The sequence below is a fragment of the Chrysochloris asiatica genome, unplaced genomic scaffold (genome assembly GCF_000296735.1).
Source record: "Chrysochloris asiatica unplaced genomic scaffold, ChrAsi1.0 scaffold00162, whole genome shotgun sequence".
NCBI lineage: Eukaryota > Metazoa > Chordata > Mammalia > Afrosoricida > Chrysochloridae > Chrysochloris > Chrysochloris asiatica.
The window spans coordinates 3,303,596-3,321,723 of NW_006408680.1; positions in this window are offsets into that span (position 1 = coordinate 3,303,596).

Below are 18,128 nucleotides of genomic sequence, written 5' to 3' on the forward strand. Positions count from 1 at the left end.
ACGAGCTAATACCACTAATACTGATCACTAAAGCAAGTGATGATAAAATTTAAGAATTGGCAAGGCGGAAACAACGAGGAAGGATCTGTTATTGGAAAATAATGGCCTTGGTGATAGAAATGATGCTACAGATCACATGATAGAATTTGCAAGACCAATGACTTACCCATTGAAAATACATTAAACAACAGCAAAAAACATAAAGGCGACTATACAAATGGACTACACCAGATGGCACACAAAGGAATTACATTGACTACATCTATGAGTAGGAATAGTGGAAAAGCTCAATATCATCTGTCAAAACAGATCATCAATTACTGATGTGCAGTACAGTCTGAAGCTGAAGAAACAGATCCACAAGAACCAAAGTATGACCTTTAACATATACCACCTGAATTTAGAGATAATCTCAAGAACAGATTTGATACAATAGACACTAATAACCAGAAGATTTATGGAATGACATCAAGATCAACATGCAGGAAGAAAAGAAAAAGTCATTTAAAAGACATAAAACAAAGAAAAGACTAATGGATGCTAGAAGAGAATTTGAAACATGCACTGCAGCATGCAGTTGTTAAAGCAAAAGCAAGAAATGAGGGAATAAAAGAGCTGAACAGGAAATTTCAAAGAGTAGCTTGAAAAGACAAAGTCAAATGTTAAAACGAAATGTATGAAGACCTGGATTTAGAAAGCCCAAAGGGAAGGACCCTCTCAGCACGTCTCAAAGTAAAAGAACTGAAGGAAAAAAAAATCTCATCTAATCTTATATATTGAAGGATTCTTTGGGCAAAATACTGATTGATGCTAAAAGCATCAAAAGAAGATGCAAGTTCTACATAAAATCCCTGCACAAAAAAGAAATGGCAAATATTCAACCGTTTCAGTAGGCAGCACTTGACCAATAGATTGTGCCCATTCCAACGAGAGATGGGTCAATGGAATGGGAATGTCATTGAACAATATCAATAATATCACATGCAAGTGAAGTTTGGCTTCGGGCAATTCAAAACCAGCTGAAACTGCCAGATTCAGAAGAGGATGTGGAACTACAAATATCATTGCTGACATCAGATGGATGTAGGCTGAGAAGAAAAGCTATAATAAAGGAGTTTACTTGTGCTTTTTTGGCTAAGTAAAAGCTTTCAACTGTGCTGATCATGAAAAGCTATTGCAAAGAATAGACATTCCAGAACTCTTGATTGTGCTCAGGTGGAACCTGTGCATGGACCAGGAAACATACGCTCAGATAGAACAAAGGGACAATGAGTGGCTTAAAATTAATAAAGATGTGCACCAGGGTTGTATTATTTCACCATACTTATTCAATCTGTGTGTTGAGAAAATAATCTGAGAAAGTGGATTATATGAAGCAGAACATGGTATCACGATTGGAGAAAAACTCATTGACAATCTCTTATATGCATATGATACACCCTTGCTTGCTGAAATCAAAGAAGACTTTAAATACTTACTGATGAAGATCAAATACCACAGCCTTCAGTATGAATTGCACTTCAATGTAAAGAAAACAAATATCCTCACAAATGGACCATTAAATAGCATCATGATAAACGGAGAAAAGATTGAAGTTGTCAAAGACTTCATTTTGCTTGGATTCACAATGAACACTCATGGAAATCAAATGACATATGTTGTGGTTGGTTGGTGATACGTGCCTTCGAGTCAGTGCCAACTCATAACAAGCCTATAAACAACAGAAAGAAACATTGCCAAGTCCTATGCCAAACTCACAACTGTTGCTATGTTTCAGCCCACTGCTGCTACCACTGTGCCAACCCATTTCGTTGGAGGTCTTCCTCTTTTTCTCTGACCCTCCACTTTACCCAAAATGATATCCTTCTCCAAGAACTGGTCTCTCATGATAATATGTCCAAAGTATGAAGACTAAAGTCTGATTATCCTGGATTCAAAGGCACATTCTGACTGTACTTCTTCCAACACAGAATGGTTTGTTCTTTTGGCAGTCCGTGGTTTTTTAATACAAGTTGGACTGCTAACCTCAAGGTCTGCAGTTTGAAACTACCAGCAGTTGGGCGGGAGAAAGATGAGGCTTTCTGTACCTGTAAGATTTACAGCCTCAGAAACCCGATGCAGGGTAACTATCAGTCAGAACAGACTCCAAAGCACACCAAAACCAATCAAAATCAACACCATAACTCAAATACGTCGCTTCTCCTATCATCTTCTTTATTCACTGCCCAACTTTCACATGCTTATGTGATTACTGAAAATACCATCCCTTGGGTCGGGCACACCTTAGTCCTCAAACTGACATCTTTGCTCTTCAGTACTTTAAAGATGTCTTGTGCAGCAGATTTGCCTAATGCAATAATACATCATTTGATTTCTTGACAGCTACTTCCATGAGTGTTAATGGTTAATATGAAAAAAATGAAGTCTTTGACAACTTCAATCTTTTCTATATTCTACATGTATGCTGTCTATTGGTCCAGTGGTGAGAATTTTTATTTTCTTTACAATGAAATGCAACCCACATCGAAGGCTGTGGTCTTTGATCTTCATCGGTAAGTAGTTTAAGTCCTTTTTGTTACCTGTGTATTGAAGTTTGTTAATGAGTCATCCTCCAATCCTGATGCCACATTTTTCTTCATATAACCCAGTTTCTCTAATTATTTGCTCAGTATGCAGATTGAATAACTATGGTGAAAGAATACATACCTGGCACACACCTTTCTTGATTTTAAACCGTTCAGTGCCCCCTCTGTTCTGTTGGAACAACTGCCTCTTGGTCTATATACAGGTTCCTCATTAGCACAATTAACTGTTCCAGAATACTCATTCTCCACAATGTTGTCATAGCTGGTCCTGATTCACACAGTCAAAAGCCTTTGCATAGTCAATAAAGTAGAGGTAAACATCTTTCTAATATTTTCTGCTTTCAAACAAGATCCTTCTGGAGTCTGCAATGATATCGCTCATTCCAAGCCCTCTTCTGAATCCAGTTTGTACTTCTGGAAGTACTCTGTCAGTGTATGGTTGGGGCCATTTTTGTATTATCTTTAGCAAAATATTCATGATATTGTCCCATGATTTCTGCATTCCATTGGCTCACCTTTAAGTAGAATGGGCACTTACTGTCAGTTGGCCACATAATTGTGTTTAAAATCTCTTGGCATAGATGAGTGAGTGCCTGCAGTGCCACAACTGTTTGATGAAAGATTTCAGTATTTATGCCAAAAATACCCAGTGCCTTGTTCTTTGTCAATACCTTCAATGAACCTTGTACTTCTTCCTTCTGTATCATTAACTCTTGATCTTCCTTCTGTATCATAACCTCTTGAAATGGTTGAACATTGACCATTTCTTTTTGGGACAGGGATTCTGTGTATTCCTTTCAACTTCCTTTGATGGTTTTTGTATCATTCAATATTTTGCCTATTGTGGTGGTTATGTGTCATGGAGTCGGGTCTGACTCATAGTGACCCTGTACAGGGTTTCTGAGGCTGTAAATCTTTATGGGAATAAAAAGCCGCCTCCTCCTCCTCCCACGGAACAGCTAATAGTTTCGAACTGCTAACCCTGAGTTTAGCAGCCCAACTGGTAACCTCTACACTACAAGAGGTCCTTATTTTGCGCATAGAATCCTTCAACATTGCACATCAAGTTTTGAGTTTTTTCTTTAGTTTCCTCACCTTGAGAAATGCTGATTCTCTTCTTCAATTTTTGGTTTCTAGCTCCAAGTCTTTTTACGTTATGTTATAATATTTGACTTTGTCTTCCTGAGATGTCTTTTGAAATTTTCTGTTTAGCTATTTTACCTCCTCATTTCTTCAATTTGCTTTAGCATCTCCATGCTGAAGAGCAAGTTTCATAGTCTCTTTAGAGCTCCACTTTGGTCTTCTTTGTTTCTTATCTCTTAATGACCTTTTGCTTTCTTCTTGTATGATGTTCTAGATGTCATCCCACCAAACCCCAGGTCTTTGGTCTTTAGTACTAAATATACCACATCTGTTCTTCAGGTGAGCTCTAAATTCAGATGGAATACGTTCACATTCATATTTTGGCCCTCATGGGCTAGTTTTAATTTTCATCAACTTCACTTGCACATGAGCAATAGATAGTCTGTTTCACAGTGTGACCCTGGCCTTGTTTTGGCTAATGATATGAAGATTTTTTACTGCCTCTTTCCAAAGATGTAGTCATTTTGATTTCCGTGCATTCCATCTGGTGAGGCCAATGTATATAGTCATCTTTCATGTTGTTTAAAAAAGGTATTCACAATGAAGAAGTCATTGGTCTTGAAAAATTCTATCTTGTGATCTCCAACATTGTTTCTATCACCAAGGCCATAGTTTCCATCTCCTGACCTTTCTTGTTTGTTTCCAATCCTTGCATTCCAGTTGCCAGCAATTATCAATATATCTTGATTGCATGTTTGATCAAGTTCAGACTGAAGAAGTTGGTAGAATTCTTCAATTTCATCATCACTGGCTTCAGTGTTTGGTGGGCAAATTTGAATAATAGTGATATTCTTCCTTGCAGGCATATGGGTATTGTCCTATCACATACAACATTGAACTTCAGGACAGATCTTGATATTTTCTTTTTGATGATGCATGTGGTGCCATTCCTCTTCAATTTGTCATTCCTGGCAAAGTAAACCATGTTGTTGTTGTTGTTGTTAAGTACCGTGGAGTCGGTTCTGACTCATAGTGACCCCGTACAGGGTTTCCAAGGCTGTAAATCTTTATGGGAGCAGAAAGCCTCATCTTTCTCCCACAGAACAGCTGGTAGCTTCGAACTGCTGACCTTGAGGTTCACAGCCCAATTTGTAACCACTATGCTACCAGAGCTCCTTAAGTAAACCATGTGATTGTCAAATTCAAAATAGCCAGTACCAGTGTATTTCTGCTCACCAATGCCTAGGATATCGATGTTGATGCTTCATTTTTTACACCATTTCATTTTTTACACCATCCAGTTTTCTTAGATTCATACTTCATACATTCCATGTTCTGATGATTAATGTATGTTTATTGCTGTTTCTTTTCATTTTGAGTTGCACACAATCAGCAAATGAAGGTCCTGAAAACTTTATTACATTCATGTAATCATGGTCAAATCTACATTGAGGAGGGAGCTCATTCCCCAGTTGTATTTTGAGTGCCTTCCGCCCTTTGGGGCTCATCTTCTGGCACTATATCTAACCATATTCTGGTGCTCTTCATCATGATTCAGTATTCAATAATCTGGTGCTGACAGTGTTTCTCTGCTATTCATAAGGTTTTCAGTGACTAAATATTTGGAAGTAGTCCATCTCTCCTTCTTCCTAGTCTGTCTTCATCTGAAAGCCTAGCTGAAACCTGTCCATTGTGGTTGACCCTGCTGATATTTAAAATACCTATAGCTTCGTAGTGGTTACGAATCAGACTGCGAACCTTAAGGCCAGCAGTTCGAAACTACCAGCTGCTCCAAGGGAGAAAGATGAGGCTTTCTGCTCCTGTAAAGATTTACAGCCTCGGAAACCCTGTACAGGGTCGCTATGGGTCAGAACCGACTCGAAGGCACTTAACAACAACAACAATAGCTTCTAAAATCACAAAAACACTCCAGCCACCACAATACGACAAACATATATCACTAAGCAGTATAACAAATTGGAAACAACATATAGCATTAGGCAGATCTGCAGTATGAAGCATCTTTAAATTGTTCAACAGCAAAGATATCAGTTTGAGGACTAAGGTGTGCCAGACTTCAGTCATGATCTTTTCTAGAGCCTCATATGCATGTTAAAGTTGTCAATGAATAAGGAAGACCATTTAAGGATTGACACTTTTGAATTATGGTGTTCGAGTAGAATATTGATAGTACCTTGGACTGCCAGGAAGACAAACAAATATGTCTTTGAAGAAGTGCAGTCAGATTGCTCCTTAAAGAGCAGGATGTTGAGTTTTTGTCTTTCATTCATCAGACATGGTGTCAGGAGGAAACAGCAGGGTATTGTGTTTGATCAATTGGAGGGTCAGTGAAAAAGATGAAGACACCCAGCAGAATGGATTGGCACAGTGCCAGCATCAACTGTTTGAAAAATAACAATTGTGAGGATGCACAGAACTAGGCAGTGTTTTGTTCTGTTATATAAGACCACGAGTCAGAATTTCAAACAGAACCAGGAAACCCTTAAAGGTTTATAATCAGGAAAGGTTTGCATCAGGGTTGTATACATCTATTATATTTATTCATTCTGTATGATGAGCAAATAATCCTAGAAAGTGGATTGATTATATGACGAAAAATGTGGCGTCAGGATTGGAACTAACTTGACGATATCTAACAAAAACAAAATGGTTATTATCCCTTGGGTATGCGAATGATGAATTGCACAACTGCTAGGCTAAAGAATTGTGGTTTGAACTCACCCAAATAAACCTCCAAAGATAGACCAGATCACTGCATTAAAAACCTTATATAGGAACGGAAGATACTTCTTGGAAAAAAACCAGCAGGAAAAATAAAAAAAACAATAACAGCAGTTCAATGGACTTCTACAAGAACAAGCAAGTTGGTTCCTGAAGAGCCATCAAAGCAAGCAATCAAGTCTCCTCAAGGCAAACCCCCTTCCAAGACTGAAACCCAAAGGTAATACACAAACAGGCATGTAATCTTGCTGGTGACCATGCTGGTCTACCGATAAGGGGAAGTGGAGGAAAAATAGCAATGAAGCTGTGGGCTAAGTCTGATCACATTCAATAGACTCCTGTAAACCTGGATTGAGACCTGGTTGGCCAACAGTATAGCGAGATCTGGGGACTCCAGCTGATATGAAGTGAGGGGAGATGCACAAGAACAGCCATGCTTGCAGATTATCACCCATTTGACCAGGTTTCAATGGCTGGATGATCAGAACTCGACTAGAGAAAGAAAGAAAAGGAAAACAAAAGTGCAATCTGCTACAATTTGATGAACTTGACCTATACTTGTGGATGTAGTAGCTTAAAAGAGGGAACAAATCTTTACAGCAAGGATCATACCCACTCCCTTGGTACATAGGGTTGAAAGGAATGGGCAACTTAGATATTGGCTACCCAAAATTGGGGGTGGGAGGCTACAAAGGTATGAAATGACTGGTTTCCACAAGAGGGAGCTTAGTTTCAGAGGGTGCAGGGGAAGGTAGAATTTCCACGAGTGATTTCCAACCTGTCTGGCTGGGGCTGGTGAAAGGAGATGGGGATAAGAATCTTGTGGTTCAGTAGCGAATAATTGGTATCAGGACTGATTGTGATTGTTGCAAATGTAAAGGTAGACATTTTGTAGCAAAAGGAGGGGAGTGGTTGATCTTGTAGACCAGGAGCAGAGGCCCCTGGGACCATCAACGGAGAAGAACAGAGTGAGGGATCCTATGCAGAGAAGCAGCGATGCCAGAGATGGAGGCAAAGACGATGACATGAAAAGATGGAGCAGCTGGCACTCTAGACTCAAGGAGGGAGAGGGACTGTGTGCTGGCAGCCTGGGGGCAGGCTTGCAGGGTATGTCTTTTGGTTGTTTGAATGGTTGTATATTCCTGAGTGCTTCAGTGTACACACACACACACACACACACACACACACACTTAGAAAAAGAGGGAATGGAAGCAAATGTTGTTGAATGATGATGCGTGGAGGGGATTGTAATCTATCACTATCACTAAATTCACAATAAAAACTAAAAATAATTGATATAATTTTTCTACTCCGTACACATTGGGGTAACCAACCATATGTTGGAATTGACTTGACTGAAACTAACAACAAGAGAATGGTTAAATCTACAAGAATGACCATACCAAGTGTTGACAAAGATATAAAGCAACTACTGTAGACAGCACTTAACAACAACAACAACTGTAATCTACAGTGGGAGCCCTAATTCCATTTTGAATTCAGACAATAGTTGAGTTCTCTCTGATCATTAAACCAGACATGTGGCTGGTTTACAACTCCCAGTCCACACCAGGGAACAGCAGTTTGTCCTCAGGAAGAAGGTATTGAAAGTAGATTACAAGTCCAGGACAAGCATATGAGGAAGAAGTTTGCCCTGAAGAACTTGTCTGAGTGTGTCCTTGATGTTTTAATAAAAATAGCCACATGTCATCTATAAATTGACTCAGAGCTCTAGGGTCATGACTCATATCCCAAACACAATGTAGCCAAGTGGCCAAAGCAACAAGATCGATCCTCTGGGTTTTTAATCTACAGCTGTACATATCCCAACTAGTGTCCTTTCCCTTCTTCTGTCGTCTCATCTGCAAGATTGATGAATTCTCCTGTCACCAATCATGATTTTGCCATGATTTCCTTTGTTTTCTGTTATATAAGCAGCCCTATGGCCTTGTGTCAGCAGACTACTTGTTGGTTTCTGTTCTGTGTTTGTGCTCATGGTTTGCTTCATTTTGGGTTATTGTCTTTGTAGTGCAGTGGTTATGAATCAGGCTGCGAACCTTAAGGTCAGCGGTTCGAAACTACCAGCTGCTCCGCTGGAGAAAGATCAGGCTTTCTACTCCTGTAAAGATTTACACCCTCAGAAACCCTGTACAGGGTCGCTATGGGTCAAAAGCGACTTGACAGCACTTAACAACAACAACAACAAATTTAAGGCTTAATAATAATAAGGCTTTAGAAATGTTTGACTCTGTGTTTTTTTCTCCCTAACACAGAACTGTTGCTACATACAACTACACAGATGAAACTCAATTACACTGAATGACAAAATACCAACAAAACAGCAGTACGTGGTGGACACTTCCATTTATCCAAATATCAGGAAAATGTTAATGAATATGCAGTGTCAAAAAGCAGATAAAATGTTGCTTAGGGATAAGACAAGGAAGAGTAGCTGGGAGCAGCAACAAAAAGGCAAAAGGAACTTTTTAAGAGTGATAAAACTGCTCGGTATGTTCGTTGTGATGGCTTCATCAGTGTATGTTATTGTTATTGGGTGCTGTTGGGTTGGTTCTGACTCATCACCACCCTATGCACAACAGAAAAGTGCTCAGACCTGAACCATGCTCACAATTAGTTTGTTTGTGTCTGTTGTTGCAGCAACTGCATCGATTCATCTAATTGAATGTCTAGCTGTTCTTTATTGACTCTCCACTTTATGAAGCATGATGTCCTTCTCCAGGAACTGGTCCCGCCTGTAAAAGGTCCAAAGAGCATAAGACGAGGTCTCATTATCCTCATTGATGTGAAACAGTGCATACATATTTCAAAGCACATCTGTTTCATACTGAAATATGTGCCATTCATTTAAAATTAATTTTTCTTCAGTTAAACTATAAGAAAGAAAAACAAATCATTAAAAAGAAACCATGGAATAGCATGACCTATCTGACCCCATCCGAGTTGCTTGATGCTCCTATCTGAGGGTTGTTCAAATTATTAGGACTCTCAGCTGGTGTTACGATGCACAATGGAAGTACCAATAATGATCAATATGCCAAATCCATGTAGCTTATTCCTGGCGGGTTTACGCTTACTCAATTTCTTAAAAGGGAACTCAGTAACCCATGTGAACTGCATGTATTTTGTAAAACTATTCCTATTTTAAATATATTCTTAAATTGTAGGGTTTAGTGGCAAGATGTCAGTTCCTTCTTTGCCGCTCCTTTTCTCTAGTCATAAGACTCCCTCCCCAAACTGTCCAACTGTTAATAGATTTCTCCAGACACCACTCTTATTAACAAATTAACATGGCCACCACTTAAGGAGGAGGAGTGGGAGGGCTAATGTGAGGAAATCTATTTCACTCATATGTCTTTTATGATGCTATTTGGAAGAAAAGAATACATTTCAGTCTTCTGAAATGCTAAGCTAACATCTTCCCCTCCTACTCACCAGTATTATGGTTACTAATAAAATGCTCAAGAACAAGGAGATAGGTGCTGGCATTGAAATGCACTGTTATATGTGAACAGAAGAATGGATATCAAGTGGCAGGAGAAATGAGCAGGAGGTTTCAAAAGTGTAAATAAATGATTCAGCAAGGCAGAAACAGAAGGAAAATAAACACAAGCAAGCCACATACAAATTAGTAGAAGAGATCCTAAATATTTGGGATCTAAAATACAAATGATGTTTTCTTCTATTAACTTGAGCAGAATGTAAACAAAAGGGAGAGAGAGACACACACAATTCAGTCCAGTAACTGAAATGTGAAATGTTGCTAGCAATGCCATAGATGGTAGTACGGATGCTGATAATAATGCCAGGCTTTTTTTTCTCCCTTCCAGGAATCTGACATGCATTGATTCTTTTAAAAATATTCACAATCCAACCAAATAGATATAGTGACATTTTTACAGGAAAGGTCTCCTGGAGTGATGCTGTAAGATCAGCACTGGACTTGGAACGACACGATCCGCAATTCAAAACAACTCCTCCTCAGAAACCCTATAAAGGCACGTAACAACAACACCACTGGTCTATCAGTAGACCTTTATGCATTACTGTGATGGTTGAGCAGATTTAGAAAGAGCTTCCAGACTAAGATGGACTAGGAAGTAAAACTTGGTAATATACATCCAAAAACCAGCCAATGAAAACCCTATGATCATAATGGTCTGATCAGCAAGGTATCACTGTGATGGTGTTTCCTTTGTCATGGTAGGTCAGGAGAGAGTGGATGGCAGTTAACAAGAACAAAAAGGAGCATAAGCATGCACTTCAGTGGTGGTGGTGTGCTGTGGAGTCGATTCCAACTCATAGTGACCCTGCACAGGGTTTCCGAAGCTGTAAATCTTTACAGGAATAGTGGTGGTGGTCTCTTTATGGGAGCATAATGCCTCATTATTCTCCTGGTAGTTTCGAACTGCAGACCTTGAAGTTCGCAGCACGATTCATAACCACTACACTATCAGAGCACCTTATGCACTTAAGTAAACTTTGCCAAGTAGTTGTTTGGGTTGCTACACTTTCATCACGTCCATCAGTCAGCGCATGAGCATTCCAGTTGCTCCACATCCTAGACAACACTCAGGATTTTCTTTTTCCACTTTTGAGTTCTAATTTTATTCTTATCCCATTACCATAATGACTAACAAGGCCTGAAGTTTATTGGCTACTTGATAGCCTTTCTTATGAGATGTCTACGTATATTGTTTTCTCATTGATTCTATTAAGTTGACTACCTTCACTGACAGAGGGGCAAGCATCTTTTTTATTCTGGGAGTAAGTTCTTGGTCAGATATTTCTGTTGCAGATCTCTCACAGTGTAGCTTGCCATTTTACTCTTTCAATGACAGCCTTTTGGTAAAGCCTCATTCTTTATTTTAATGTAGCCTCATCGATCTTTTCTTTTTTTTTCTTCTTCTCCTTTTCATAGAGGGATATGACAGGCTAGAATATTCTTGAATCTTTAATGTGTTATGTATCACATTTACCTGTTGGTAGTTAAGTACCATGGAGTCAGTTCTGACTCATAATAACACTGTACAGGGTTTCCGAGGCTGTAAATTTTTACTGGAGCAGAAAGCCTCATCTTTCTCCCACGAAACAGCTGGTAGTTTCGAACTGCTGACCTTGTGGTTCACAGCCCAATTCATAACCACTACGCTACTACCAGGAGTTCTGGTAGCGTAGTGGTTACGAATCGGGCTGCAAACCTTAAGGTCAGCGGTTCAAAACTACCAGCCGCTTCGCGGGAGAAAGATGAGGCTTTCTACTCCCGTAAGGATTTACACCCTTGGAAACCCTGTACAGGGTCGTTATGGGTCGGAATCGACTCGACGACGGCACTTAACAACAACAATCACATTTAGGAATATAATCATTCTGTAATTAAATTCTGTTTAGGGTAGAGAAATGATGAAGAATTATCCCCACCCCAATATGGGTATACAAGTGTTTCAGAACAATTTATTGAAAATGCATGCATGCCTCCCACCCCCTCCATACACAGAGTAGATAGGGATGTGCAACTTGGACATTGGCTACAAACATGGGGGTGGGGGCTACAAAGGCAAGAAGTGACTGGCTTACAAGCTTTCAAGAGGGTACCTAGATGCAGAGGGCATGGAGGAAGGTAGAATCTCTACTGAGTAGTATCCAATCTATCTAGGCAGGACTGATGAAATGAAATGTGCACAGGTCTCTTGTGATACAATAGTGAATAATTGTTATCAGGACTGATTGTGAGGGTTGTAAAAGTAAAGGCAGATGTTTTGTAGCAAGGAGGGGAGGGATTAACTTTGCAGTCTAGGAGCAGAGGTCCCTGGAACCATGAAGGGAGAAGACCAGAGAGCAGGACCCTACCCAGAGAAGCAGTGATCCCTGAGGTGGAGCAGCTGGGACTTTAGACCCAGAGAGGGAGAGGGGCTGTGTGCTGATGACCCGGGGCTGAGGGTGGGGGCAGGATTGTAGGATCTACACTTTGGTTGGTTGACAATGCATGGAGGGGATTGTAACCATGGCAATGAACTGATATACGATAGGATCAATGTAAAACTAATGTTCTCCCATGTAAACTATCACATAATTCACAATAAACATTAAAAAAAAAAAAAAAGAAAGAAAGAAAATGTGTGCCTTCCATACTCCACTGTAGGGCCATCTTTCTCAAAATTCAAGAGTCTGGGCTGTTTCTGGACCTCCACTATATTTTATGTATATATTAATCTATCATTGCTTCCATGCCATATTGTCATGGCTATTATCTTATTGTCTGACACCAGAAATAATATTTATATCAAGATATCAGCTGTGCATATCTTCTTAAAATGTATCATCATTGATATTATTTGTGCTTTGATCTTCATGTGAGCTTTCTATGAGCAGAAGAGAACTCTCAAGACTGCTGAACCTGTGTGCTCTGAGAATATTTCACTCACAGTTCCCTGTGAGGGGTCACCTGACACATGCAGATTGATATTCAACCAAAGACACATCAGGGCCACCATAGAGATTACTGAATCTCTTCCTCCATGTAACTCCTAACTCTCTGAAATTTGACTCACAAATTCTAGACTTCCTAGCTTCTTAAAACTCCCATTTCTGTCTCCTAACATCAATAAGGTTGGCAGGCCCTGTTTAGGGTCCACCTTTATCTGGAAATTTCTCTTTGGCAAAAAGTTGAACCATGAGAGGACTACTTCATTTGTTATCCTTCTTGAAGACAATAAATCTCTCAGGGTTGAAGCCATGTGATCTTGTTTTCCAAAGTCTCTGAATAGTTGTTTCTATATTTGCCTAGTTTCTAGACACTAATGATAGGAGGCTAATTCTGGATCATCTTACTCCTCAGGGCCAAAAGTGGAACTCTAAATGCATTTATTTTGAGCTTGCACAGCCTCCGTATATTTATTATTTGTCATTTGAGTTGATTTATCATAAAATGCTCACTCATGTCCTTAAAATATATATCAACTGTCAACAGAGAATCATTTCCATCCATGGTGTTAGTAAATTTGTTCCAATGCACAGTAGACTGGATATGCCCATGGAATTTTAAATACCATTATGAATAGAGCTCCTCTTGGGGGCTACACATCTGGAAACTACTTGTATAGCAACTTTCAGATACCCTATAGGTAAAAGAAATTTTTTTCTACCATAAGGGAGTATCCTCTGATATTGTTGTTAAGTGCTGTTGAGTCAATTCTGACTGATAACAACCCTGATAGGGTTTCCAAAGAGTGGCTTCTGTGTTTCAACCACCAACAGCGCCACATCTGGACTCCACATAGATAGATCACGTGAGCCAATTCTTTAAAATGAACTTTGTATGTCTATCTAAAGTTTATTTTTGGACTCCTGGTGTGGTACTTTGGGTTAATGCACTGGACTGCAAAGTCAATTTGAACTACAAGGTCAGCTGTTCAAGCTCACTAGCCTTATCTCCAAAACCCTATACAGGGCCACTATGGGTCAGAACTGACTCAACGGCACTTTAACAACAAAAACAACAAAGTTTTTTTTTTTTTTTTAATGGCTCACGACTCCATGGTAATTAACAACAACAATGTGAGCCATTTTAAAAAATTAACTTTGTTGTTGTTGTTGTTATTGTTGTTGCTAACTACCGTGGAGTTGGTTCCGACTCGTAGTGACCCTGCACAAGGTGTCCAAGGCTGTAAATGTTTACAGGAGCAGAAAGCTTTGTCTTTCTCCCGTGGAACAGCTGGTAGTTTCGAACTGCCGACCTTGAGATTAGCATCCCTATTTGTAACCACTATGCTACCAGAGCGCCTTCAAATTATTGTGGGGGATGGCAAATCTGAAATCTATGGAGCCCACAAATGGGTTGGAAACTGAGGTAAAATTTGATTTTATGATCTTGAATCCAGTAGGCTGGAAACCCAGGCAGAAATTCTTTTCCAGTGACTTCAGCCAATCTTCTCGAAGTCTTCAAATGATTGGGTGTGGCCCATCTACATTATCAAGCCCCATCTGCATTATCTACAAAAAGTCTTCAAGAAAATTGGCTGAAGTCACTGGTAGTGTAGTGGTTACAAATCGGGATGCGAACCGTAAGGTCAACAGTTCGAAACTACCAGCTGTTCCACGGGAGAAAGATGAGGCTTTCTGCTCCCGTAAAGATTTACAGCCTCAGAAACCCTGTACAGGGTTGCTATGAGTCGGAACCGACTCCACGGCACATAACCAACCAACCATATCCTAGCCAAGTTGGCATGGCATATAAGAATATTTAAAATATTTAAACATGTCACAATGTTTAAAATTCATTCTTGCTATGCTTACGTGCGATTGAGTGGGTTCTGACTCGTAGTGACACAAAGTACAGAAGAAACACTCCCAGGTCTGGAGCCTCTGTATAATTGTAGCTGTTTGGGTCCATTGTTACTGCCACTGTGTCAATTCTCTCATTGAAGGTCTTCCTCTTTTTAGCTGGCCTTCCATTTTAACAACAACGATGTCCTTCGTCAGGGGCTGGTCCCTCCTGATGACACATACAAAATAACAAGAGACCAAGTCTGGCCATCTTCACTTCCAAGGAGCAATACAGTAGTGCTTCTTCCAAAACTAAAAGTTCATTATTCTGGCAGCCCATGGCATATTCAATATATTTCACCACTCCAAATGAATCAATTCTTCTATGGTTTTCCTTCTTCATTATCTGGCCTCAAATGCATATGACGTTATTGAAAATACCATGGCTTGGGTCAGGTGCACCTTGTTGTTGTTTGTTGTTATGTGCTGTGGAGTCGATTCCGACTCATAGTGACCCTATACAGGGTTTCCGAGGCTGTAAATCTTTACGGGAGCAGAAAGCCTCATCTTTCTCCCACGGAACAGCTGGTAGTTTCGAACTGCTGACCTTGCGGTTCGCAGCCCGATTCATAACCACTACGCACCTTAGTCCTAAAATAACTTCTTTGTTTGTCAACACTTTAAAGAGATCTTTTGCAGCAGATTTTCCCAATGCAATGGAGACTCCCATATCTTTTTCTCACAGAACAGCTGGTGGGTTTGAACTGCTGACCTTTGAGTAACCACTGTTCTCTTAACCGCGGTACCACGAGGACACCAGAAAGTCAAGTGAAGGTTGAGCTATTGGTCCACTGTGACTCCAGTAGATTTGCTTTTTCCCTTGGGTCTACAAATTCAAAGATTAATATTTTACAAGTAAAAAATTTCATAAACTTTTATTACCAGTCCGAACACTTTACACAATATTAGAGTAAAATCATGTCTTTTCTACTACATTTTTCAATAAATATATTTTCCGAGAAGGGCCTCATAATTTAAAAATATATTGTATTTATAATGGAGTTTCCTTATGAGAAATATTTTTTCCAATCGTGTGAGCACTACTAATTTCACAGAACTATATTGAACTAAAATAAAAGACACTGCTTGAAGATGTATGTGTTTGGTAAGAGCACGGCATATTGCAACAATTGAAAGGTATCAGAATGTAGACAGGTTTTTCCAAGGAGCATGAACAATTAACCACATTGAAGCCTGGCTTTACAAAACTCTAGCTTTAAATGCATTTTTAATGAGCTTAGCTAAAATATCAAAGTTCTTTGACCAATCCACTAAGCTAAGTATGTATTGTGCAAAGATTATGCTAATACATGGCACATCTATTGAACCTTTCTAAGGAGCTCTGGTTAGCGTAGTGGTTATGAATCGGACTGCGAGCCACAGGGTCAGCAGTTCGAAACTACCAGCTGTTCTGCGGGAGAAAGATGAGGCTTGGAAAGATTTACAGCCTTGGAAACCCTGTACAGGGTCACTATGAGTCAGAACTGACTCCACGGCACATAACAACAACAACAAAAGAGATCTCAAAATGAGGACATGTGTTCATTTTCCTTTTCTCTCCAGAATAAAAATGGAAATTTATCCCCGATCCTTACCATTTCATTCTAACATTTGATATCTTTATATTTATACCTATATTTCAGAACTGTGGTAGCATCATGGGTTACCAGCTGGGCTGATAAATACAAGGTTAGCAGTTCTAATGTACCAGACGCTCATGGGAGAAACATGAGGCTTTCTGCTCCTGTAAAGATTCACAGTCTTAGAAACCCTATCTAGCTAGGGTCACTAGGAGTCCGAGCCAATTCGTTGGCACACAACCACAACCACCACCATATCTATATTTGTATGTACAGCTCTACATTCTCAAACATACAATATGTGTTAATATGATGTTACAATGTTTAGAATAAGAACTGCGTGCCACATCATTATTAAAGTATTCAAATAGCATGAATAAGTGTGTTTTCAATGTTTTCTTTAATTTTTATAAAGATCACTCAAGAAATTTCATTTATCACTGTTACATAACTGATTGTAGGGAAAACGATCATCCTGAGACTATGAAGTACAGAATGGATTTGACTAAATATTGTGACTAGATGAAAAGACCTCTCAGTTTTCTCATACTTTCCATAATTATTTTCCATATGTGCCAAATTTGTTTGTGGCAACAGAAAATCAAGGCTGAAAAGTCTGAGGGAAAAAATCATTATCTTTTCATTCCGTTTTTGCACAAACTTTTTGACACTTAATATCAACAATATATTGTTGTTGTTAAATGTCTCTGAGTCAGTTTCAAATTCATAGGGTCCTGTGTAAAGTTTCCGAGGGGTGGATACTGAGATTGAACCTTCCATCTCGTGGTTAGCAGTTCCCAAGCTTTTCTTACAGCACCACATTAGGACCTTAGACCTATTACATTAATTATTAATTATATATTATTTTTCAGAATCCAATAGCATATGGAGGTATCTTGTGCAGTTTAGACTTTCAATGTGGAGGCTTACAGCTCAAAAACTGCACTGTGCAAACATTAATACAACCTGCCATTTGCCAAGGGAAATACTTTTGAGAGGCTCATTACTTTAATTGGTCCCTGTCATCTAGTTAAAAAGGAGAGAAGAAGAACATTTTCCGACAAAACCAAAGATGGTTAAAAGTCCTATTACATTGCACAGCACTTCTGAAATGCTTGAGTTAGGACGGAAATGGAATTGAGGCTGCTCACCAAGTTTATCGACCCATCTTCTCTGCCTCCAAATCTCTCACTTTGGAGATTCTAAAATTTCTAATCAATGAAGGTTTTTGATTAAAATTTTTTATCAAAAATTCTCATAATTGGACCAATAAGCAACATCATGATAAATAGAAAAAATATTGACGTTATCAAGGATTCCATTTTACTTGGATCCACAATCAATGCCTATGAAAGTAGCAGTCATGAAACCAACAACATATTCCATTGAAAAATATACTGCAAAAGACTTCTTTGAAGTGATAAAAAGCAAAGATATCAGTGTGAAGACTAAGGTGTGTTTGCCCCAAGTCATGGAATTTTCAGTTACCTCATATGCGTGTGAGAAATGTTGTCTATACTGACAAATGCTTCAAGTAATCCAATCTGTACTCATTTTAGCAAGAGTGAGGTTTTTTTTATTCAATTTTGCAAAATCGGGCACTCAATCCAATACACATGGGCAGACATACCACATGGCCCACCACAAATGGTTTTTAGTCTTGTCTCCAGTTCCCTATACAAAATTCTATGGCACATCCCATTTCCCTCCCCACAGAGAAGTCAAAATGGCTTGCCCATTATCTTAATGGCTGTTGTTGTTGTTAAGTGCCGTCGAGTCAGTTCCAACCCATAGC